Below are 25981 nucleotides of genomic sequence, written 5' to 3'. Positions count from 1 at the left end.
TCAGAACACTTTAGCAACCACTTGGAAACACCATAGAAAACACCCTATAAACTGCAAAGAAAAGTGCTTAAAACATTCAGAGCAGAACACCTTAGCAACCACTTTGAAACAACATAGAAACCACCCAAACACTCTAGCAACTACATAGCAACATGCTATAAAACACTTAAAATAGCTTAGCAACAACATAGCAACCCCCTAGAAACTGCAAAGCAAAATGCTTAAAACATTCAGAACATCTTAGCAACCAAATGACCCAAGCAACCCATAGAAACTACTTAACACCATATAAACTTCAACGAAAAGATTCAAATCAGAACATCTTAGCTACCACTTGGTAACACCATAGAAACCACCCAAACACCCTAGCAACATGCTTAACACTATAGCAATCACAAAGGAATGCCCTGGCGACCACTCACAACACCACAGCATGAATGTGCTTTTGCAACGTTTGCATGGGGAAAAAATCCCGTATTTTCTTTAAAACCACAACACCTTTGCTTTAAACAGAACACATTAAAGTTACACAAAATTCAGGTTCATGTTCTGACTGTTCTCTCTCCAGACCAACAGTAAATGTCAAGCCTCATTATGCTGACGCTGTGGACACTTCATAAAGCTATCTAGACAGAATCTGACTAGAATTTAAAGATCTTAAAGCTCAAGAGGCCATTATTGCCAAACCAAATATTAAACCCTCAGCCAGACACAGCAGGAGTGTCTAGAAAGAAACATCTTCTGCTTTAGCTGCTTATCTCATGTCTCAGTTTAATGCTGCATCACTAAAAGTCATGTGAAGTTTGACTTTATGATCTCAAGTATAGGGACCACAAACTTGAACAGACAACTAATAAAACTAGAAACAATTAATGTTTGATGTAAAAACTGCTATTTCTTGTTGAACAATAGCTACTTACTATCAAAAAATGATACACATCTTCATCATTGACACACACACACACACACTTCAGGCCTGTAGCAGATATTAGGTCAGTATTTTTCATGATGTTTGAGCTGATATGTTTGTCCTCACTGCAATAAAGCTCTTGCGGTGTCTGCAGGTCTTAAATAACAGAGCCCTTAAATCAGCAGAGATTTGCTTTATAGAAGTGAGAGAAACTCCCGCTCTCCTCTTTCTGTGGGGTTTTTCATCAGGTTCATCATAACACAGCCAATGGCGGCATAGATCCAGAGATATTTGGTTGTGCATGAGGAAGCACATCCATCTGAATGCAAAGTAAATTGAACTCAAACTGACTGTAATTTCACATTCCTGGTGTCAAATCTCAGTGCTGCCCTATTTTTCTCTCCTGGAGAAAGATTCCACGCCATATCATACCCGACATAGAGATATTACTGCAATAACGACACGATTCCCTGGCATCAGAGTTTGCTTTCAAAAGGGTTTTGTGTTGCGTGTCATTTCTGTGAACTTATTCAATAAAACACATCCAGCAAGGCGTTCTAGGCTCCCTCACAAGCTCACAGATGAACAATGGATTTCTAGAGCAGCATATGTGTGGAAAATGAGATGGTCCAGATGGCACAGTCACCAAAAAAGAATTTTTTGATCTATCTATCCATCCATCCATCCATCCATCCAACCTATCTATCTATCCATCCATCAATCCATCCATCCATCCATCCATCCATCCATCCAACCTATCTATCTAGGTATAAACACACCGATGAGCCAAAACATTATGATCACCTGTCGAATATACTACTGCTCCGTGTGCTGCCAAAACAGCGCCGACCCACCGAGGTATAAACTCTACAAGAGCCCTGAAGGAGTCCTGTGGTCTCCGGCACCAAGACTTTAGCAGCAGATCCTTCAAGACCTGTAGGTTGACAGTTGGAGCCGCCGAGGATTGAACTTGTCGCTCAGTTGGATTGCGATCTGGGGAGTTTAGAGGCCAGAGCAACTAAACTCTTGAACTCTTCATCATGTTCCTCAAACCATTCCGTTAGTCAAGCTTGCATCAGTGACTCTCAGCTGATCCACGTCTAACTATAGGAATATGACGCCTATCACATATATAAGCTCCTTCAGTGTTATCAGAAGCTATCGCGTTTCTCAGGAGCTAAGTACCCTCCTCCCTCCCCAGCTCCACCTCTCCTCAATCAGGATTTGGCGTTCTGATTCCCCCTTAAATAAATTCTCGAATTATGTTGTACATTAAAATACTGCAATTAATAATATCTGCAATACATTCATGTTGGTTTTGTTCCGTTTACCCAAAGGGGGGTTATTGCTGCTCATATCCATGCTAGGCTGCATGGATGCGCGGGGAGTTCTCGTCCAGAACAGAACCATACCGCCAATCCAAACTGTATGCTAGCCTAATTGTCAATCGTGTTTGCAATAGTGGTTCTGACAGAACTTGTGTTGTCTCGTTGCAGACGGATAGCCTTCATTGCTCTCGTGCATCGCTGAGCTCAACAACACCCAGTCATCAGTTTCTGTTTGTTCCTCCTCGGACACGGTTGGTAAACCCTCACCGCTGCTGCACTGTAGAAAATTATTGTTGGTTTAACTTAAAAAACTTTTAAAAATGTAGTTCATTGAAATTAAACAGTTGAGTTAATGCAATGGAGGAGATTGGTTTAATCAATAGAAACTCAAAATATTATGTTATCTGAACTACATTATCTAGGTTGATTTGACAAAAGATAGAAAGTTGTGATTACAAATAATGAAATTTTACAGTGTGACCGGGAGCGACACACAAGCCTTGAGTTTCAGAGATACTCGGACCCAATCGTCTTGCCATAACAACCTGGCCCTTGTCAAAGTCTCTCGATCTTTATTCCTGCATCCGATACACCGATCACGAAAACTGATTGTTTGCTGACTATCTAAACTACCCAGACCTTACTATGTGGCCTTGTTAGGAGACGATCAACGTTTAAATATTCATCCTTAAAACAAGATACTGTAAAAAAAATATTGGGACTATTTGGATTTGATTTCAATCCCTCAATGATGGATGAATGACTAACTAGCTCTTTATTAACATCCTGTTCATTTCCTTGTCACTGTGTAAATAATAGAGGTTTAATTAAATGAAGTGTCTGAGTTTTACCAAAACAGAAATCTGAATCTCTGATAAACACTTCTAAAGATTCACTTTAATTAATTTCAACACAAGCAGATTGATTTTCAGAAGGTGTTGCAGAACTTCAATGACCCGGAGCAAACTGCAGACAAATAGCAAAGTCATGTCTATCTATAATCGCATTCTAGAATAATGCAAAACTGATATATATATATATATTAGTATAGTATCAATATCAGTTTTGCATTATTCTAGAATGTGACTATAGATAGATAGATAGATATTTGACGTATAATATGTAAGGAATAATTGACGACAGGCCGTTGAATTATTATAAAAATAATGCACACCCGAGGTGGTAATGCGGTCACGACGCGAAGCGGAGTTACACCTCGGGTGTGCATTATTTTTCTAATAATTCAACGGCCTGAAGTCAATTATTCCGCTTATACTACAGTTACCACACCTCGAAATATTGTTCAGATGATGTATTTCAAGACGTTTGTAAAGTTTTTGTCATTAAAACGCTCTTGTATGTAGGACTAATTCCTTGCGCATCTAAACTGCATGCTCCGTTGCTAATTCCAAAACGTCATTTTAGAGTTAGTAACGGAGGTCTGAGCCGCTGATAGCAGAGTAAAGGCCACTTAATGCTGGACACACGTAACGACTAGAAACATTCTCTGACTGAATGCAGCAGATTTTAAACACCGCTGTGAACACAGACTGAACGCGCTGAACACGCGTGCATGCAGATAAGTATCAAATTACATTCATAACCGGCCTTACAGTAAGTGTGTCCCCGGCTTTATGCAGTTATTAATGCAGTTATGAGAGAGAAAGAAGCATTCGCGTCAATATTATTTATTTATTTATTTATTTATTCAATTCGTTTTAATTAATTCGTTCATTCTTTTTTTTTTCTATTAGTGACAGACTAGCCTAATAAATGAAACACAACGCCCTTTTAACAAGTAGGCCAATCAATAATTTTTTATTTGTTATATTATCTGCAGCAGGACTATCAATTTATTGAAATATTCTTTTTAATTTTCTATTATATATAGGACTATATAGGCTATATACTTCATTTATTAAAATTAAACTGCATGTTTCCATTGATTGTGAAGTTAGACATTGAAAATCACAGATCAAGCACATAGAGCTGCAGTTTTCTTGTTATGAATTGTATCCTATTTTCCGTTATTACAGTTGACTACGCGAAGTGATATGGAACTGTAATACGGTTAAGACCTGCCGGAACTACTTTAGCCGTGCGGTTCCCTGAATATAATTGCACACCTCAGAACGTTCGTCAACCAATCAGATTCAAGCATTCAACGGCCCTGTAGTATAAGTATATATAGCCTATATATATATATAAATGTCACCTAAAAATCAGTTCGATTCAATCACTCGTTAATGTTAATGATATCATAATCCCCGTCATCATCCGCAGCCGTTTCAAAACCCATATATGCAGCACTTTTAAATCCTTCAGCGTGATTAGAAAACTCATTTTCGGGGCTCTGCCATAGAGGTGCTTCACAAACCATTTACAATACATTTCAAAGGAAGCCGGCAGGGTTATTATAGCGTTATGAATCTGAGTTAACTTCAGGCGGCAGACGTCCGCAGGGACTGCTGAATTGTTTGGCTTGACATCTATCAAACCGCTCTGCTAAATTGTGCGATTTGTGTTCATGTGTCCTTTATTAAACCCTGTGCTGTTCAACTAATAGATGCTATTTGTTCTTCGACTGGATTTCAGATATGTGAGCGTAAAGCTGAACGGTGAGCGGGTGACTTACTAGCATCCACGTGCAGCCTCGATTAACTAGCCAGTCAACTACACAAGAAGATGTAAGTAGATGTCATGTTGCTCGTGTTCTGGATTGTTGCCATGTGCTGATAATGTGGTTAGAAGGAAACTAACCAGACACTGTCTGCTGTCAGCAACGGTTTCTGATGGGTGAGAAGATGTGAGACATTTCTTTGCTGACTGTCAGTGATCCTTCATTTAATGGAGAAGTGAACAGAGAGAGAGAGAGAGCGAGCAGGACTAGAGATCACTACTAATGGACGTGCAGAATGGAAAGGTCATGTTAAAAGTGTGTAGACATGGCTGTAGATTTACATAGACCCGTATCTGTGATTATCGCAGCAGCATGTGCTTCCCCGGCAGGATGAATAGAGCCATTAATGGATTAGAGAATGTCTGCGCTTCATTTTTAGCATGCGTGTGTATGTGAGAGCACACAAAACTGCTCTGTATTCATGTGCACAATACAATATAACAGGTTTATGTGCATCCAATGTCAAAAAACACTTTAATTTCCTCATATCCATTGCAGCATCAGCTCTTTCCTCACAGCAGGCGCGTTTCCATTACAGAGTTGCGCAAACCTTTGCGATTTTTTCTAAATATCGACATAAAACTATTGCAAAATGACACGATTTCCATTAACCGATGTAATGCGACTAAAACATAATTATTTCCTCTCGCGTTAAGTCATTACAATAATCATGGCGACGGGCGTTAGTAGGTTTATGTATATCCAGCCGCCGCACTGGCCATTGTTATTAATGGAAGGAGACGTGTGTGTGTGTGTGTGTGTGTGTGTGTGTGTGTGTGTGTGTGTGTGTGTGTGTGTGTGTGTGTGTGTGTGTGTGTGTGTGTGTGTGTGTGTGTGTGTGTGTGTGATCAGCATTAATGGCAAGGAAAGACTCTTATACTTGTGAGTGTTTCTGGTGTTTCTCCTCAGTTCTGCTTCGAGGTCTTGATTGTGGTGTTTCTCTGAGGTTTAGAGTCCAGTATTCCTGTAATTCTTTTGTCTTTTATGAATTTAATAAAGAAATCTGTCTCCTATTCTGTCCAAACACACCGCGTCATCTGTGACTGTAAATGCGCAAAAACTGTTTCCAATGCAGTTTTGCAAAATACTGATTTTTCGAATTGCCTTAAAAAACCCCACCTCATGCGAGCGTAAAAACTTGTTTGCAATAAATGGGAGTTCCCTTTCGAAAGCTACAATCGATGCTGCGCTGCTTAGCGCATTGGGAACGTCTTTAATCGTGACCTGCTGTGAATATAGTGTGTAAACACGTCGATGAAATCGACCGGAAGTAATATAGCCTCGGTCGGTGACGTCAACGGCGCGCACCCGCGACGCGAGGCTATAATTAGATGAGCCGCAGGTGCATCGTCAGGTCTTTTGTCTTCAGAGATCTCTCTGTGTTTGGTGTGCAAGCATTTATCTCCTCTCTATCTACTACAGATCTTTGTTAGGAGTTATTTAGTTTATCACTGACAGTGTGCAGATTTTCTCTTTCTCATCTCTCTACGATCTAAAAAGGAGTTTAGAAAAAGTAAAGGAGAAAGAGAAATGTGTCGACGGAGTAAGCGCTGTGTCCCTCCATGTTCTCGTCCTATGTCAGAACTGGATACACAAGCTTACTGCTTTGTTTGTTTGGAAAAGAGCATGCTGCCCTTGCGTTTGAGCATGGTGAATTCGAGCACAGTGGAATGTTCACAGTTAAAGTGCTTCGCGTTCGCTTTGCTTATTTCAAAGGGGTGGCACCCACAATGCGATTGTGGGGCTCGCGTGTCGATCTGGCTGAGAAGCGAGAGACGGGTGCGTCCTTTTCGCTCGCTCTCTCTCCAGATCGCGATGTCCTTTTGCCTGACTACCGAAGCGTGCCTCGGCGCTTCTTCGGCTCGGGCAGAGGACATGTTAATCTCGTGAGTTTGCCGCTTACGAGCATTCCTCCCGTGATAATAAAAGGAGAACTGCTCGGGGCGATCGTTCGTGCAGTGGCCAGACTACACTGATCACAACAAAAAGACACTCAAAGATTATAAATAAAGATGTAAATATAATATATATATTTATACATGACGTGTCTTTGTGCCCTCGACGTCGACCAATTCGACTATCGCGGGTGCAAAGGCACGCGATTATATGATGCTGTCTCAGATTGGAGAGACGCGCGCGAGCTTTCTCTCCCCTGGGATCGTATTATTACATGCATTTTCAGCGGGTCAGGCTGGTACTGCGCTGTACACTACAGGCATACCAGGCTGATCTTATGAAAGATTTAAATACAGCCTGTCATCCAGACAGTGTCTGATTGATATTTGGCTGTATTTATTGCTGATGAATTGAATGATGATGAGAAATCAGATATTCAATGCAATATATCAAATGCTTGTAATAATTTATTGTCTGGCTGTTCTTTGGCCACATTTAATTCTGAGGGATTAAATATTGTAAAAGCCATCTAAAAAATATATATATTATGATGGACTTTGAGAGTACCGACTCCGAGCACTTCTCTCGTTATGATAAAGCGTGTGAGAGGTTACTCGAGTTGGTGACTCGTGCAGTGGCCAGATTACAGCTAGACTGTCCTCCTTGAGGATCTCCATGACGTTAACTCGTGCATGGGGAAAACCTTATTCTTTGTGCCCTTGACGTCAATTTATTAGACTATCATGGGGGCATGTGCATACGATGATGCGCCAGTCCGAAGAGACGCTCGCTGGCTATCTCTTCTCTGTGGCTCATCGTCATTTAAGGAGTCAGCACTCCCCACCAAGCCGTGTATAATGTCATCCACGCTGGTGGGGGTCAGACTGGTGCTGCTCTGCACACTATGGCAGTGTTGCAGACGTACCAGGCTGATCTGATTTAAAAAAAAGAGGGCTCAAAAGCAGAGTGTGGCGAGTTGCGTTCCCCCTCGTAATGACTGGGGACCGGTTTGTCGCGCTCAGCAGCCTCATAATATACCAGAGACAGAAATCCTGAGTTTTTTGTCCCAGGTCTGTGGGGGTGTGCCCCTCCGGGATAGGGCATGTAAAATACATCAATCAGCTCCTACCTGACACCCTCACGAAACCACTGTTACATCCCTGCCACCTTTGGTGATTCAGGGGGTAGCGGTGTCCAGCGAAATGTTGAAGGTTCTGTTGTTTCCTGTTATCGCCCAGGACACAGAACATTTAACATTCCCCCAATTCGAAGTATTAAATTTGGTACCCTTTAAGAGACTTTGGCAGTGTGAAAGCTACTGCCGAGTATCTCTTTTTGTGTCCTAAAGACAGTAAAAGGAATATGTTGCCCTCCTCGTTTTAACGGTGTGTTCCCACTACCATAAAACAGAAGTAGGCGCATCTGCTGTCACAAGAAAGAAATGGGGGACTGCGTCTGTTTTTAGATCTTTGAGGCTTGAACCGTTCCGTCAGAACGCTCAAGTTCAAGATGCTAACTATCAAGTAGATCGTGTTGCAAATTCAACATCATGATTGGATCTTCACGGTCGATCTTAAAGACGCATATTTTCACATAGAAATATTGCCACAACACAGGAAGTTCCCGAGGTTTGCTTTTGGGGGCGAAGCCTACCAATATCGGGTTCTTCCATTCGACCTAGCCATGTTACATAGACGATTGACTGATACTGGCACAGTCTCAGGAGCTTGCGCTTTCGACATCAATATCGATCCACGCTTCTCTCTATGGGGTTGAGTTGCAACGCTAAGAAGAGCGTTCACTCTCCAACGTGCTTGGGGTTTAAATGGGACTCTGTCACCATCGGGGGCACAACTGTCCCCCGCTTGTCAAGACCATTTTTTAACACCCTAAAGCAACATCTGGCTAGGTCAGGATAGGTCTCATGGCAGCTGCGTCCACAGGGATCCCTCTGGGCCTTTTGCACATGAGACCACTTCATTTGTGGCTCAAATTCCCCAAGGGCAAATAGAGGCAAGAGCACGCATTGGGTGCTTTGTGTCCTTTCTAAAAATCCATGTTTATGGTAAGTCACGCGCTGAACGCTTCGTGTACTTTCTAAAATCCATGTTTATGGTAAGGGTTACGCGCTGTAGCTTCGTTCCCTTTCTACGTGGTTCAGACCCCGGTTCCTCACCTTGGGTCCCACTCTTGGTGCGTCTTCTCGTCGCATAATGCTAACGACAGACGCCTGCCTGTTGGGCTGGGTAGCGGTCTTAAGTGATCGTCCAGCCCAAGGGTTTGGGGAGGCATCATCTTGACTAGCAAATCAATTGCCTCAAGTTGATGGAATATGTATTTCTGGCCCTAAAATACTTTCTCCCTCAGTTGAGAGGCTGTCATGTCCTAGGCTGTCATGTCCTAGTGCTAGAGCTGCAGCCTCTTACTTAAATCACCAGGGAGGTCTACGCTCACGCAATCTGTACAGAATAGTGAGGCAGATTTTCTCTGGGGCCCGGAAAAGTTCCTGTCACTCAGGGCAGTGCACATTTCCAGGGCATCTGAATGTGGGAGCAATTTACTGTCTGGACAGAAATTACCAATGGGGGAGTGGAAATTCCACCCAGATGTAGTAAAACAGATCTGGATCAGTTTTTATGAAGCGGAGGTGGACCTCTTCGCTGCCCAGCAGACAGCGCAATGTCTCCTCTTCTCTCTGAGTCACCCAGCCCCCTGGGTCTGGATGCGATTGCGCACATATGGCCCAAAATGCGCCTTTATGCGTTTCCTCCAGTGGCTCTGCTCCCAGGAGTTCTAGCCAGAGTTCGCCAGCAAGGGTCTTGCCTCTTACTGATAGCGCTGCGTTGGCCGAACAGAGTATGGTTCTTGGAGATATTTCTCTCCTCAACGGCTCGCCATGGGCGATTCTGGAGAGGGATCTTCTCAGGCGGAGGGTACGATATTCCATCCCAGGCCCAACCTGTGGAATCTTCATGTTTGGCCCCTGATGGGTACCAACTGAGGGACACTGGGCTTTCGCCTGCCGTTATTGAGACCATTCTAAGTGTTAGGACTCCCTCCACTAGAAAGAGTTATGCCAACAAATGGGGTGTCTTTGAAAGGTGGTGTGTTGTACATAATGCAGATCCGGTCAACTGCCAGATTGCTTCAGTTCTGGATTTCCTGCAGGAAAAATTATCAACAGGTACATGCCCCGCCACTCTCAAGGTTTAGGTGGTCGCTCTTTGGCTTGCCACGCCTTGGTTGACGGGGTGCCACTCGGGAGACATCCTCTGCTCGCTCGCTTCAATATTGGGGCCAGATGACTGAGGCCTCCCGTAAGAACCAAAGATCCCTTCATGGGACTTAGCAATAGTCCTAGAGGGTCTGGTTGAAGACCCCCTTTGAACCTCTAGAGTCAGCGTCTGATAAACTTTTGACCCTAAATATGGTTTTTCTTATGGCTATAACCTCTCTAAAAAGAATCGGGGACATGCAGGCTCTGTCAATATCGCCACCCTGCGTAGACTTTGCCCCAGGAATGGTGAAAGTGATTTTGCATCCTCATCCTGATTACCTGCCTAAGGTACCATTCTCGGCTGTACATCCGGTCACTCTAGAGGCCTTCTGCCTTCCACCGTTCACAACGCTGGAGCGGGAGAGATCTCACAGACTGTGTCCAGTCCGTGCCCTTCAGACCTACGTCCACCGCACTAGCCAGTGGCGTAAGTCAGAGCAACTATTCGTTTGTTATGGGGGCAGCAACAGAGGTGCTGCCGCCACTAAACAGACCATGTCACATTGGGTCAGGGATGCTATTGCTCTTGCCTATGAGGCGCGCGGCCAAGCTTCGCCAACGGGTCTAAGGGCTCACTCCACCAGAGGGGTCGCCTCCTCTGCTGCCTTGGCAAGAGGTGCCCCCTTGCAGTTTGTTTGTGATGCGGCAGGCTGGTCCTCTCCGCACACATTCATAAGATTTTATAGTTTGGATGTTCATACCACTCCGGGCTCTCACGTCCTTGAGTCGACATCGCAAGCTAATGTCTAGGGCTTTCCTACGTTTCTTGTGAGCACACCTACACAGCCGTAGGGAGTCCAGACACCTTCAAGCACGGCGGCGTGGGTATTCTCGTTCCCAATGCGCTAAGCAGCGCAGCATCGATTGTAGCTTTCGAAAGGGAACTTCTCCGGTTACTTAACTGTAACCTTGTTCCCTGAGAAAGCGGAACGAGATGCTGCGCTACTTTGCCGTGCTGATGATGTCCCAGGACTGCTCTTCAGACAAAATATCCTGACGATGCACCTGCGGCTCATCTAATTATAGCCTCGCGTCGCGGGTGCGCGCCGTTGACGTCACCGACCGAGGCTATATTACTTCCGGTCGATTTCATCGACGTGTTTACACACTATATTCACAGCAGGTCACGATTAAAGACGTTCCCAATGCGCTAAGCAGCGCAGCATCTCGTTCCGCTTTCTCAGGGAACAAGGTTACAGTTAAGTAACCGGAGAAGTTTTTGTCAAATTGACGTGTTTCCATTGAGCGTATTTTCAATTCGCAATTTGAAGGGTAATGGAAACGCGGCTAGTGTCTGAAACGCTTCATTCGAAGATTCAGTCTCTCTAAACCCCGCCTCTACGAGAGCTGCTCTGCTCTGATTGGTCATGACCAAACGCTCATTATCATATGTGAATCTCAGCTCTTGACACACAGTGATACGAACAGTGGCGATGGCGTGGGTTTTACCGTATTGATCTCATCAAAGTGGATTTGCTTTGAGTCTTCTCGACATGAACAACACGAAACAAACTCTCCCAGTCTCAGATACACTGCAGTGTTTGAGGGCGGAGCTAAGAGACGCTGTTCAGCCAATCAAGACCACAGGCTGGCTTTATGCTAATTAGTTACATTCGGTATGCAACAGGAAGTGAGACTGGAATTACTGACGACTCGTTTTAAGCAGTTCAGAATCACTTCTTTCTTTTAGGAGACAAAAACTATATCTGCACTTTGATCTTTGCAACATTGCAGAGCTTTTACAGTCACAAACATCTCCATTACACATTGCATGAAAGGCTAATATCTGAAAAAGCATAAAAGCGGCACTTTGACAATGATTTTTTGTTTTGTTTATTATTGAAACACAAAAATAAAAATCTCCAGTTCATTTTCATACAAGAACCATTCACAGTGAGTGACCACGACTCAGGCGGCGTCTTTGCAGATGTTTTATGGATTCGAGTGAGCGGAATTGTTTACATTCATAACAGTGTGTCTAGATTGAGCGGGGAAGAAAAGCATCACTCTTGAGACGTGCTAAAAGCCGTCCGCCCGCACCGTTCGTTCAGTGCTAATATTTCACGAGATGCACAGTTCATTCTCGCCTCGTCCCTGATTTACAGCATCTGGAAATGTCAATATAGCGTCTCTCCGCCACACGACTTCATCTGTCGGTCTTCCTCGGCCGGGGTCGCGCTCATTACGCTTGTTGTGGGGGTTTAAATGCTATGGGTCTCATTATTTTTAATAACTTATTCAAATCTGTTTCTAATTTAATAAGAGGCTGAGTTTACTGTGTGTGAGTGGAATCTGTCAGTGAGGACTCAAACTAACAAACTGCAGCTGAGGAACATTTTCATGTAATTACGTAGACATTTAAAGGCCGTTTCTGTATTCTCCCATCAGTCACTCAATGAGTTATAGGGATAGTTCAGCCAAAAATTATCATTCTGAAATTATTTACTCACCCTCATGTCATTCAATCCTGGATGAATTTCTTTCTTTTGTGAAACACAAAAAATAACGCATACAATGAAAGGTATTGGGTTCCAGGGTTGCTTGGATTTGTGTGAATATCCTGGAGAAACGACATTTAGACAACTTACTATTCACCATAAAATGTGTAGATGTGACTGTAAGCAAACATTTAATGAATATACACTGTAAAAAAAAAATGTTGGTTTAACTTAAAAAAGAAAGTGAAAAAACAGTTTGTTGTAATTAAAAATTTGAGTTACCGGTAATACAATGTAGAAGAATTGGTTTAATAAACAGAAACTCAAAATAGTTATCTTCACCACATTACTTATCGAAGTTGATTTGACAAAACATAAAAAGTTGTGATAACAAATCATGAAAATGTTTTTTTTACAGTGTAGTGCTTATTTTGAGGTACAGTTTAACTGTAATCATAGCTTAAAATTGCGTTATCAATTTACAGGTGAATTTTTTTTTTATATATAAATACAATTTATTTCAGTAATTCAACTTAAAAGTTGCAACTAATATATTATATAGACTCATTACATGCAAAGTGAGATATTTCAAGCCTTTATTTGTTATAATTATATATTATGGCTTACAGCTTATGAAAACCTTTTCACAATATTCTAATTTTGAATTTGTTTTTTTTAATAAGCTGTAAGTTATTTCAAAATTATAACAAATAAAGGCTTGAAATATCTAACTTTGCATGTAATATATATTAGTTTCACCTTTTAAGTTGAATTACTGAAATAAATGTTTAATTAATTTAAGTTTTACCTGTAATTATCTTTCAAGTGTTCATTCAGACATTTTAGTAACCACCAAATCTCAAACAGGATTTATATAGCTTTGTGATATGTAAATCTAATAATAAAAAAAACTTGAAAATAATAGTGAAAAATCACTTTTTAAAACTGTTGTTGCATAATTTCCCCTTAACAGATGTCCTGTGTCTGTCTGTCCAGTGTTTTGTGGTATGTAAACATATAATTCAATCTCAACAGAAACATGAATGGTCTCCACGAACTGCTGATGATTCTCCACACAAACTCAGCAACACACAGGTTTGTTTGGAGTAAATAATGACAGGACTTTCATTCATCCGGCATAGCCGGCCAAAAACTCTCGTCCTTCTGCTGTGAATTCCTGCAAGAGCCTTTCTTTTTTTTGGTACAATTTCACCAATGCATGACTGAACATATGTTGGGAAGTCAAAATGAGTCTCCATCTCTGTCCGCATCATTATATAAGCAGAGCTGAATGCTAAAGCGGTGTTTTTAGCTTGGTTAGCTCCCGTCTCCATCTTGGCTTCGGCTGCTCTGTAGTTTGACAGTCTGACTTAATTAGAGCCGTCACTCTCTTCAGCGCCGAGCTAAAAACGGCCCGGACAAAACCATCAGACACAGTCTCAAAGCCCAGGTGGAACTGATAGAAGAGAGCGCCAGACTCAAGCTGCAGGAATAACATTCATTTGAAAGAGATTTTGATCTAGAATGGTGTTGATAGAAATCTAATAAACGGGACTTTGATCCGGATCATGTGTTGAGTTCACATCTTTAATTTGCGGTGGCTTTACAGCAATGCTCGTATTATTCAGGATTTTGTTCAGGCACAGAAACTTTTGAAAGGATTTTTCCAGTGTTGAGATTCATCTTTCGCAATCCAAATAGACAAATAGTCTTTCAGGCCTCTACTAACCCAAAAATATAATCTCAACTTAAGACTTAAAAATAATAAACATTAACATAATTTGTTTTTTGTGATAAACCTATGACATGTGAATATGATTTTAAAAAAGCATATATACATTTAGATATACAGTACACATACATATAACAGATAGATAATGTATATTCTAAAAGGTAAAAAATTAATATATATATTTTTTTTTTACCTTTTAGAATATACATTATGTATTTGTTATATATGTGTACAGTGTGTACTTATAGTAGGGGTGGGGAACGATTAATATATAATATAATATAGATTATATAGATTAATATATAAATAATATATGTACTGTGTATAATTATTTTTAATATAAATACACACATATGCATATATATATTTAAGAACTATTTGCATGTATATATTTATACATAATTTATATTATATATATAAATATAAATATTTTATATATAAATAACTAATTTTTATTAAATATATACAGTACATGCATGTGTGTGTAATTATATTTACAAAATAATTATACACAGTACACATACATATATTATTTAAATGCAAACTTTTATTTCGGATGTGATTAATCTCGATTATATATATATATATATATATATATATATATATATATATATATATATATAAATATAAATATATGTAAATATATTTACATATATATTATGTAAATTATGTAAATATTATGTAAATATATTATATATATATATATATATATATATATATATATATATATATATACATATCCTTTTGTGATATGTAAAATAATTAAAAATAATAATAATGGGTGTGCATTTTTTTTACATTATTTATTACAAACAATGGCTTTATGATATTTAAATATAATTAAAAAAAATTACTTAATTTAAATTAACATGTTTACAATTTATATAATACATTTATATATACGTATACATATGGTTATACATGCATATACAAAACCATTTATATACATACACTAGTTTTATATAAAAGTAGTGAGTGATAATGACCGCGCTCTGACACTGTTGCTAATACAAAAAGGCCTCCTGTTGCTATGGTTACCTCTTCAGTTTCATCTATTTGGTACCAGGTGAAAATACACTTTCTGACTAACTTCTGATGTTGCTGAAACGTTGTTTGAGAATGCCGTCTGCTGCATGTACTCCTGTGGTCCAATTACAACGTATTTTCTTCCCAGAATCATTGATAATTTAGCGTTTCATGACCACGTTCACCTTCTCTGACTCTGACAGAACATCCGTCAAAGACCTTTATATAAATATATTATTTGCCTCGGAAAGTTATCGTTGGATCGTTTGCCATTTAGGAATAGTATTACCTGAATGGATGGGCTTGGATATTTTAAATCAGTGTGAACAAGGTTTTGCATAAGAAGGTTTCTGGACTGAATTAGTTTTTAATTTTTTTTTCGAACTCAGAGACGGACAAAATTCTCATTATATGAGCCGTCATATTCAAAACTCTCCAATTACCCCAAAATTCAACAAGGCTCAAACTCTCTAAAGACACATGTTTCTGATATAGAGTAAAAAAAAATCATTTTTTTATAAATTAAGTTCAATCAACTTGGATGTTTATGTCAAGGAAGCAATTTTTTTATGAATACAATAATGAATTAAAATAATATGATAAACACCAGTTAGCATTATGAAGCGGACAGTTTTTGTACAGGTAAATTAACTAGAAGCGAATGACACAAGATGCAAATGCTTAAAAAAATAAGGTGGATAGTTTATTATTGTTTAAATGGGTGGTATAATGCCTTTTTTAACAAGATGTAAAGTAAGTCTCTGATGTCCCCAGAGTGTGTGTGTGAAGTTTTAGCTCAAAATACCCCACAGATATTTTTATATATCATGTTAAAATCGTCACTTTTTGAGGGTGAGCAAAAACACACCGTTTTGTGTCTGTCCCTTTAAATGCAAATGAGCTGCTGCTCCCGGCACAGGGGGCGGAGCTTCAACAGCTTGTGTCCTTTTACACACACTGAATATTTCACAAACTTTTAGCCTTTTATGTTCAAAGAAGTCAGAATGATGACGTGACAACATGTAGAAGAACAGGACATTTCTGAACGGTTAGTTGATGAATTTATGCAGATTATGTGTAGTTATCTTCTAGTCACTGATTAGCATATATCATGATAATCTACAAATCGTGTTCCGGGGGCGGGGTTTATGTAAATTCTAGGGTTGGTGATGTCACTAACCCGGGAGGAATGTCGTGTAGTCTCTACCAGCCGTTTGTTGTAGTCAGGGCCGGATTAAGAGTTCAGAGGCCCCTGGGCACAATAACTTGTAGGACCCCCCTTATTTTTTCAGCTACAGTATGTGTATTTAACAGCATTGAAGAAAGTCATTAAATGATATGAAATATGAAAATAAAACACAACATAGACTTCACTGTATAAATTGTACATTGATTCTTATTAAAGCTATACTATTAAAGTTCTCAGTCAAGAGTGAGGGATTTGCTCTTTGTATTTTGTTGTTTTATTAACAGGGAAATTTTTAATTGTCATCATTTACTCTCTCAAGCCGTTTCAAACCCAAATAAGTCTCCCCCTTCTGTTGAAAATAAAAGTTATTTGGAAGAATGTGGGTAACCAAACAGTTGATGTACCCCAGTGACTTCCATAATAGTTTCACAATAGTAGTTTTTTCCTACTATGGTCAATGGGGACCAGCAACCGCCCGGTTAGCCACACTCTTCAAAATATCTTATTTTGTGTTCAGCACAAGAAAGAAATTAATACATGTATGGAACAACATTAGAGAGTGAGTAAATAATGACATAATTTTTATTTTTGGGTAACTGTCCCTTTAAGGACAAGCGGTTGCATGTTTACTATTAGGGCTACTGTCACTTTAAGACCTGCGCGCAACGAGTCTAATATACACGCATTTGACAAGCAGATTTGTTTCTTATTTTTTTCTACTGTTATTTCACTTTAGACATAACCAACTTTGTTTATGTTAACCTTGTGTGTATTTGACAGTATTAGAGCAATAAGACTCGAAAGATAACTTAGTCCAGTAACAGGCGCTGTTATTAAACAGGCTTTTAGTGCATGTGCGCCTCGGGGTGTAACGTTATTGCGCTCAGAAAAGCGCCCGTTAGAACAGCACATCAGCAGCGAATGACATGTTTAACCGGCAAGGCTTTAAAGCACATGCAAATAATTAATTTTTATAAACTACAGTGTCCCGTTCCTCTGCATTTCAAATTTTCATGTGGATATACGTCGCGCTGTACAGTTGAGACGGAGGCGCCAGAACTGCAAACTGATAGAATGCACGATCCTACGATGTTTCTTCAAAAGCAGATCGTGGAGACATTTTAATCATAATATTTGACATAATATTTGACGGTGCCCAGGGCCCCTTAGATGTCCTGGGCCCCTGGGCAATTGCCCAATTGCCCTAATGGTTAATCCGGCCCTGGTTGTAGTTCTTAAAAAGCAATTTATTTAAAAGCAAATATCTCCCTTTGCTCTAAACTTTGAGTGTTGTAACTTTGCAGATGTTGTTTATGATCAAACAGCAACATTACACACTAACTACAGCTAGAAAAGTCAAATCATAATCAACCACCGCTTTAATGTCCACGGTTTCACTTTATATAATACATAAATAAATAAAAAGGTGCACAGTATAAATCAGTCTTTCCCTCGGTCTCTGTTTTCCCGCTATCTTCCACGACAGCTTCTTCTGCCCGGAGGACTCTGGCTCAGCCGATGCCAAACAGCATCCGCTTCCTTTTAGCCGTGTCATTACTCGCATGTAAAGGTAAATAATGAAGGGTTTTCCTCTGAGGAAGTGCTGCGTTTGTTTACGCGCCGCAACACAGCCGAATGAAACTCGCTTAATTATTAATGTTCCTGAAAAATGAAAGTTCGTTCCCCCAGCGCCTTGTTAGTTTGGATAATGTTATTATGTCTTGGTATCACATTAAAACAATCTTATGCACACATATACTTCACTTTCTAATGCTTGAAGAACCAAGGCCCAAAGATTAAATATTAGAAGAGTTTGTATGGCAGAATTACGTGAATAACATCTGCAGTTTTGATGAATTAATGTTCACATTTAATGGAAAGATCATGCTTCAACTCGCCTGCATATGTAACTTCATATCTTAATTAAGATGTTCAAATGCTGTTTTTTTAATGAGGTGGTTTGTTTACCTCACACTAATGGTGTATCTGTTTATCACTCCGCAGCTGTAAATGACTTTTGAATAATTCTGTAAACGCAGAACCTCATGAACGATGGCAGACGAGGTCATGAGACGCTTTTTCCAATAGTGTTCAATTAAGCAAGTCTTAAAGAGATCGCTCACCCAAAAATTCATGAGTTGTTGTTACTGTGACCGAGCGTTTAGACAGGGTTCGCCTAACACTTCAGAAATAAGAAAACAATAAACGATAACCGTTTGGAACTCTTCTCCACTTTATTATAACACAGATCACCAACTCCAAAAGAAAACCCGCGACACTCCAGTACAAGCGCGCGCATGACCCATGCCAATCTACGGCAAGCCCCGAGGGGAAAAATACATACACACATATACTGTACAACGAGCGCCAGTACATCAAGAATTAGTGCATCATAACAGAGTCCAACAAAGTCTGTTACATACGTCCCCCCCTCACAAAATAAACGTCCCCGTTTATGTTTCAGAATAACAACATCAACCGTCAAAAACAATAAACAGCCGTGTACAATGAAACACAAAACAGAGTACATAGCACATTATTTTTACTGCAACAAGCCTATTAATAGAACAGGTTTTTTTTTGACAGTTATAACAGGCTCTACAATAGAACAAATTCAAACTTGCACTCTTCCATACCCATAGGTATACAGGCACTTCAATATAAAACAAAATCCTTCAAATGGCCCGGAGGTCTATGAACTCTCCCAGTCCTGCTCATGTTTCGCTCAGACCCCTTAACTGAATATGGTGAATCAGAAGAACCAATCATATCTTTCCGGGGAGAAACACATTCCTCTCCATCAGAATCTCCTGACTCCAGGGAAAGAGACTCAGGCTGTGAGTCCGGAGCATTGGACAATGTCTGGTTCTGTGACGCAAGAGAAACAGGCAATGTGTAAGGCCGCACCCTATTGTAATGTACGACCTGCGCCCTCTCACCAGAGTCAAAAGGGTCTACAATACGGTAAGTCAGTCCCTGTTCCCCACATGAATCCATGACTTGAACTATTTTATACGGTCCCTTCCAATGGGGTGCCAGTTTCATGCGGCTCTCTACTGGGTTGTGGAGCCACACCATGGCACCTACATCATAGAGCTGGTGACGCAATGCAACATCATGGTACAGTTTTTGACGGTCGTGAGCTGCCTCACTGTGCATCCGTGCACTGCTAAAGGCAGAGTTCAGTTTTGTCAGCAATTTCGAAACAAACTCAGCATGTGATGGTGACATCTGAGAGACAAGAGCACGGGTGGGTAACAGTAAATCAGCAGGGACCCGTGCTTCCCGACCGTGGGTCAAGAAGTAAGGTGTAAAACGAGTGCTGGAGTGAGTCGTTGTGTTGTAAGCAAAAGCCACATGCTTCACATAATCGTCCCATTCCCCTCCATATGTCAAAAGAGTCTTAGCCAGTTGATCAATCAGGGTCCGATTAAATCTTTCAACCATACCGTCCGACTGCGGATGGTAGGGAGTGGTGCGTGTCTTTTTAATGCCCAGCAGATGACAGAGATTCTGAACCACCTCCGACTCAAACTGACGACCCTGGTCCGAATGCAAAGTCTCTGGAACACCATGAATCAGAACAAAGTCCTCAAACAGACAACGTGCTACTGTCTGTGCTGACTGATTAAGCAAAGCATACAGGTTGACAAATTTGGTGAAGTAGTCCTCGACAACCAACACATACCGGTTTCCTTTTGAAGTCACAGGCAGCTCCAAGATGTCCATAGCCACTCTTTCAAATGGCCGTACTGAATGGGACCCACCCATAGGTGCACAGTGGGCTGGAACTGGACCGCGCCGTGTCTGACATGCCTTGCACTGCTCACACCATGCTTTGATGTCCCTGTACATAGAAGGCCAGTAACAAAATTGTCTCGCCCGTTCCCATACACGCTCCGAAGAAAAATGGGCAGAAGCTGGGGCCCCATGCAGCTGCAAAAGAATGTCCGGTATTAGAATAGAGGGTACAACCATTTGGACAACAGGGCCACTTGTGAGGGGACAGAAAACTGAGCGGCATAACAGTCCATCAATAATAGAAAGCCGGTTGAATTCAGTCCAAAGCTTCCGTAAGCACTGAGAAGCTTCTTGTAGTTTCCGCCTGGATGGTCTTTGGGATTGCATCACCCAGCTCAACACAGTATTAATATCAGGGTCAGCATGCTGCATTGCCCTAATGTCTGATAAGCTGTGTGACAAGACATTCATGGAAGACATGCTGTCTGAATTGTCATGCGAGTTGACAGCAGTCGCATCTCCTGCCGAATCAGTGACTTCAGAGGAACATGGAATGGTATCCATTTGACTAGAACTCACCACATTCACTTCCAGTACCTCTTTAATACTGGCCTCTGCCTCGTTAGGGCCAGGTGTCTCAGGGCGGCGAGAAAGCGCGTCCGCATTCTTATGGTTTTTTCCATCTTTGTGTACAATGACCCAATTCAATGGATCAAGCTCCAGAATCCACCTCCCTCTTCTTCCTGTTGGATCATCATCAATGGACATACGCCGAAGTGCCAAGAGTGGTCGATGGTCTGTGATAATGGTAAATGAGGCAAGTCCAATGTAATGCTTGAATTCCCTTACTGCCCACACGATAGCCCACAACTCACGATCAAATGTGGACCAACGCCTCTGTGTGGAATTCAATGCCCGGCTGGCGTATGCGACTACATGTTCGAGTCCATCTCTATCCTGGGCAAGAACTGCACCGACGGCCAGGTTGGATGCATCAGTGTAGATTTTAAAAGGCACACTGAAGTCAGGCATTACCACTACAGGATCAGATGACAACACACTTTTCAAAAGGTTAAATGATTTGTCGCACTCAGCATTCCACACAAAGGGCACATTTTTCCCGACTAGATGGTTTAGTGGAGCAGCGAGTTTAGAAAAATCCTTGACGAATCGTCTGTAATAGGAACACAGTCCCACAAATGCTCTCACCTCAGAAGGAGAATGGGGAATTGGCCAGTTCAAGACTTTCTCAGTGTTCTTTGGATCAGGATGAAGACCTTCTCGAGAAACGACATGGCCAAGAAAGACCACGTGATCTCTGGCAAGGTGACATTTGCCTGGATTTAGTCTCAAGCCAGCAGATTGTATTCTTGAGAACACCTCTTTCAGGCTAGCCAGGTGTTCTTCAAAAGTTTTGTTATAAATTAAAATGTCATCGAGATATACCATACAGATGTGCCACGGGAGCCCTCTGAGGACAAGCTCCATCAATCGTTGAAATGTGGCGGGGGCGTTGGATAGGCCCATCGGCATGGACCGCCACTGATAGAGGCCCTGTCCCGTTGTAAAGGCCGTCTTTTCTCGGTCCTCTTCAGCAACTTCCACCTGCCAGTAACCGTTAGAGAAATCTAGCGTGCTGAACCACTTTGCACCCGATAACGCATCCAGTGTGTCATCCACACGGGGTAGAGGATGAGAGTCTTTAATAGTTGCACTGTTTAATCGCCTGTAGTCTACACAAAAACGCCATGTTCCACACTTCTTTTTCACCAAAACAACTGGTGACGCCCAGGGACTACAGCTCTCCTCAATGACGCCATCTTCTAACAGGCCAGCCACTTGTTTCTCTATCTCAGCACGTTTTTCAGGGGATGCACGATATGCACGCTGTTTGATAGGAGTCTGCTCACCAGTTCTGATGTGATGTTTTACTAGTGTACATCTACTGGAATTCCGTTTGGAGGAGCTGAAGATGTCATTGTATTCCAACAGCAATGCTGAAAGCGCAGCTCTCTCAGATTCAGAAATAGGTGACTCATCCAATGACACAGGAGGCGCGACCCTGGAAAAGGTCGCTCCAGCTACGTTAACAGGAGCATGAAACAGCTGAACATCTGAGTCATCAACTGTGTAAAACTCACCCAGGTGCATACCTTGTTTCAATGAAATGTCCTGTCCAGTAGGATTCAAAACCCGAGCTTTTGTCAGTCCGTTGTGAACCATGGCAACTGTGTGAGCAACCACTAGACCGGAAGAATCCGCCACATTGGGTTCCAGATAGCCAACAAAGTCACTCGCCAAATGGGCTGCGTTGGGTGTACACACTTTAACTGCCACAACTGACTCACTGAGGGGTGGCAAGTTCATAGCGGTGGCCAGCGACACATTGCAGCACAGTGGAACAAAATCTTTGCTGGTAAGGAGAGGAACTGAGATGTCCCACAGTTGTAGCTTAGCATGGCCTAGGTCCAGTAAAGCATGGTTCCTCAACAAAAAGTCCCAGCCCAGCAACACAGTCTGTGTGGTTTCTCTTAGCACATGAAATACATGCTGCCACGACTCAGTTCCCAGCTGAAATGTTATTGTGATGGTGCCGAGTGTATCTAGCATTTGTCCATTCACAGCACGGGCTGACACATAGTCCTTTTTCAGTGGCCGATTACGAAGTGTTGGAATTGACATACGGAAATCGGCACTCATGAGAGATACACTGGAACCAGAGTCCACTAACATCTGAACCTCCACACCTTCAATTACTCCTCTCACATACGACACCAGCTCCTGGCTAGCATCCACAATCACATTGATGTCTTTTGAAATTGAGTCACCATCATCAACATTGTCCATTACAGGGCCCACAGGCAGCATAGCTGGTGTTTGGGCCGCAACATCAGCTAAAGTCCGTTTCCCGGCCCATTGCGGCGCTCCACTCCGCCAGGAGACATGAAACGCACTCCCCGCTTTCTTGAGTCATCCTCATAGCTGTTCCATCTGCGAGGCCCGGGGCTAGGGCTGCGTCTGGCAGGGGACTGAGCAGAGTATGAGTCTTTATAACCACGAACATCCATACCTGATGTACGCTCATCGAAGTGTTGGAACGATTTCCTCTCAGGTGAACGGCCCCTACGCGCGCTGTCAAAGACACGTGACTGGCATCCACGGCCCCCGCAGACACACTGGCACATTCCACTCGACTGAGAGCGGCCTCCATTCCACTCATCCATTGCTCTAGGACTCACACTGGATTTCAGTCTTTGGTTTTCATCACCCAAGCGCCTCAGTTCCATTCTCATATCTCTCATTTCTTCTGTCAATCTATCCACTGCTCTGTATAGTCCTCCATTATCAGTCACAGAGTGAACAGCAGCCACTGCACCACCATCATTATTACCATATGCACCATTAACAGGCATGTAATCAGTCTTTATTGAGTCTCTGGCATTTTCGCACCGACCTGCAATTATCACGGCCTCCTCCAAATCTGTTGCTCCCTGTTCATGGCATTTAGCTCTGAGCACAGGATCCAAACCGGCCAAGAAACGACGAAACTTTTCCTCTCTTTGGGCCTTGTCGCCATATTCAGGGAAAGCCTCGTCCACTAACCTGCTCATCTCAGCCGCATACACCTCCAAACTCTCCCGCGGAGCACGAGGGCGGGCTGATAAACTGGCTCTGAAGCGATCCATAAACTGCCTCTGGCCGAAAGCCTCCTTTAGTCTTTCCTTTACAGCTGTATAGTCAGCCTGAACAGTTTGAGGAAGGCTGTCCCACAGAAGAAATGCTGCGTTGCTTAAACGTGTCGGCAGAATCCTCACTAGCTCATAATTAACCGACGCAGGACCATCTCCCTCTGTGAGCGCTCTGACGGCGACCTCGAACTGCCGTGCCCAGCACAGAAAGCTCTGCTTCTCGTCACCAGAGAACGGCGGCGGTAGCTCGATTTTCACGTGCCTGTTGATCTTGTCGCGGTCCCGTCTCGAATATAAATCATCATCGCCTTTACACCACATGATGGCCGCGTCGACGTTGAACCCGCGCGTGCTAAACTCAGTTAATAACTTTCCACTGTAAACTAACTAGTTAAACACCCGTCGTAACACTGGACCACGTAAACGCAAATAAATCAAAACAACACCGCTGCCACCAATGTGACCGAGCGTTTAGACAGGGTTCGCCTAACACTTCAGAAATAAGAAAACAATAAACGATAACCGTTTGGAACTCTTCTCCACTTTATTATAACACAGATCACCAACTCCAAAAGAAAACCCGCGACACTCCAGTACAAGCGCGCGCATGACCCATGCCAATCTACGGCAAGCCCCGAGGGGAAAAATACATACACACATATACTGTACAACGAGCGCCAGTACATCAAGAATTAGTGCATCATAACAGAGTCCAACAAAGTCTGTTACATTACTGACAAACCTGTACGAGTTTACCTCCTTATTTAAGGCAGTATTGCAGCAATGAAAGTATAGTGTTTTTTATTGCCAAAATCCAAAAAGTTTAATAAACTCATCTCAGCGAGAATGCTGGAATGCACATTAAAATTGAGAGTTATGCTTTGTGCAGCTTCAAAGGTCCTGGAATATATAGCATACGAATGCGTTTATTTCGGGTGTTATTTATTTTTTTGATCATGTAAAACTCAAAATGTTAAAAAAGAAGAAAAAAAAAAGAAAAAAAGAAGAAGTTAATTTCAGTAATTCAACCTAAAAGGTGAAACTAATATATTATATAGATTCATTACATGCAAAGTGAGATATTTCAAGCCTTTATTTGTTATAATTTTGATGATTATGGCTTTTGATGGCTTATGAAAACCTTTTCACAATGTTATAATTTTGAATTTGGGGTTTTCATAAGCTGTAAGCCATAATCATCAAAATTATTACAAATAAAGGCTTGAAATATCTCACTTTGCATGTAATGGGTCTATATAATATATTCGTTTTAAGTAGAATTACTGAAATAAATGAACTTTTGCACCATATAAATTTTTTCCCGACCAAAAAAGCGTGTGTTTACTGACAAGCCTTAAAGGAGCAGAGCCTTAAAAACTAAAAAGACTCAGAATGAGGGCTGAAAATAATACTTTTTCCTAATGTTTTTCTTGTGCAAAAATGTTTTATTAACATTAAAAGTGATAATATTACTACTAATAAACTGAATTTGTTTTAAATGCATAAAAAACAGTTTTTTTAATAAATCAATCCAAAGTGTTTAAAAATCATACATTTTAACTAACTGAATATTGCTTGTTCCACAGCTAGCCATATTTTAATCATTCATACTTTTCAACTGAATAAATGTAATTGCTTTCACAATTAACAGAACTGTGCTGGTTCTGAGCAATTTGAATAAATCCATTTTGAAAAAGAAAAAAAAAGATTTAAATACATTCAAATTGATGCAAACAGTCAATTATAAACTGTGCCATGATTTTCTGAGTGCAGAAACCCTACCTGTTGAATTTATGTATGACTTACATTTATTGTGTTTTAAATGCATGGACATTTTATATGCAGTTTAAATCTTTTTTCTTCTTTTTTTTGAGTGTACAGTTTTTTAACAACATGAGGTTGAGTAAATGATCGTCACAGAAATAAAACAGGTTTAGGTGAAACAGTCCTTTAAACGAAGAGCAGCAAATCAAATGTACTTGCTATTGGAAACCTGTCAACTCCACCATGTTCAGCCAAAACCCATTAAATGTGAAAATAAAGTGAGAAATTTGGCATCACAGAGCACATGGAAA

This window comes from Phoxinus phoxinus (assembly GCF_949152265.1).
Source record: "Phoxinus phoxinus genome assembly, chromosome: 4".
Lineage (NCBI taxonomy): Eukaryota > Metazoa > Chordata > Actinopteri > Cypriniformes > Leuciscidae > Phoxinus > Phoxinus phoxinus.
Note: the sequence above shows the minus strand (reverse complement) of the source record.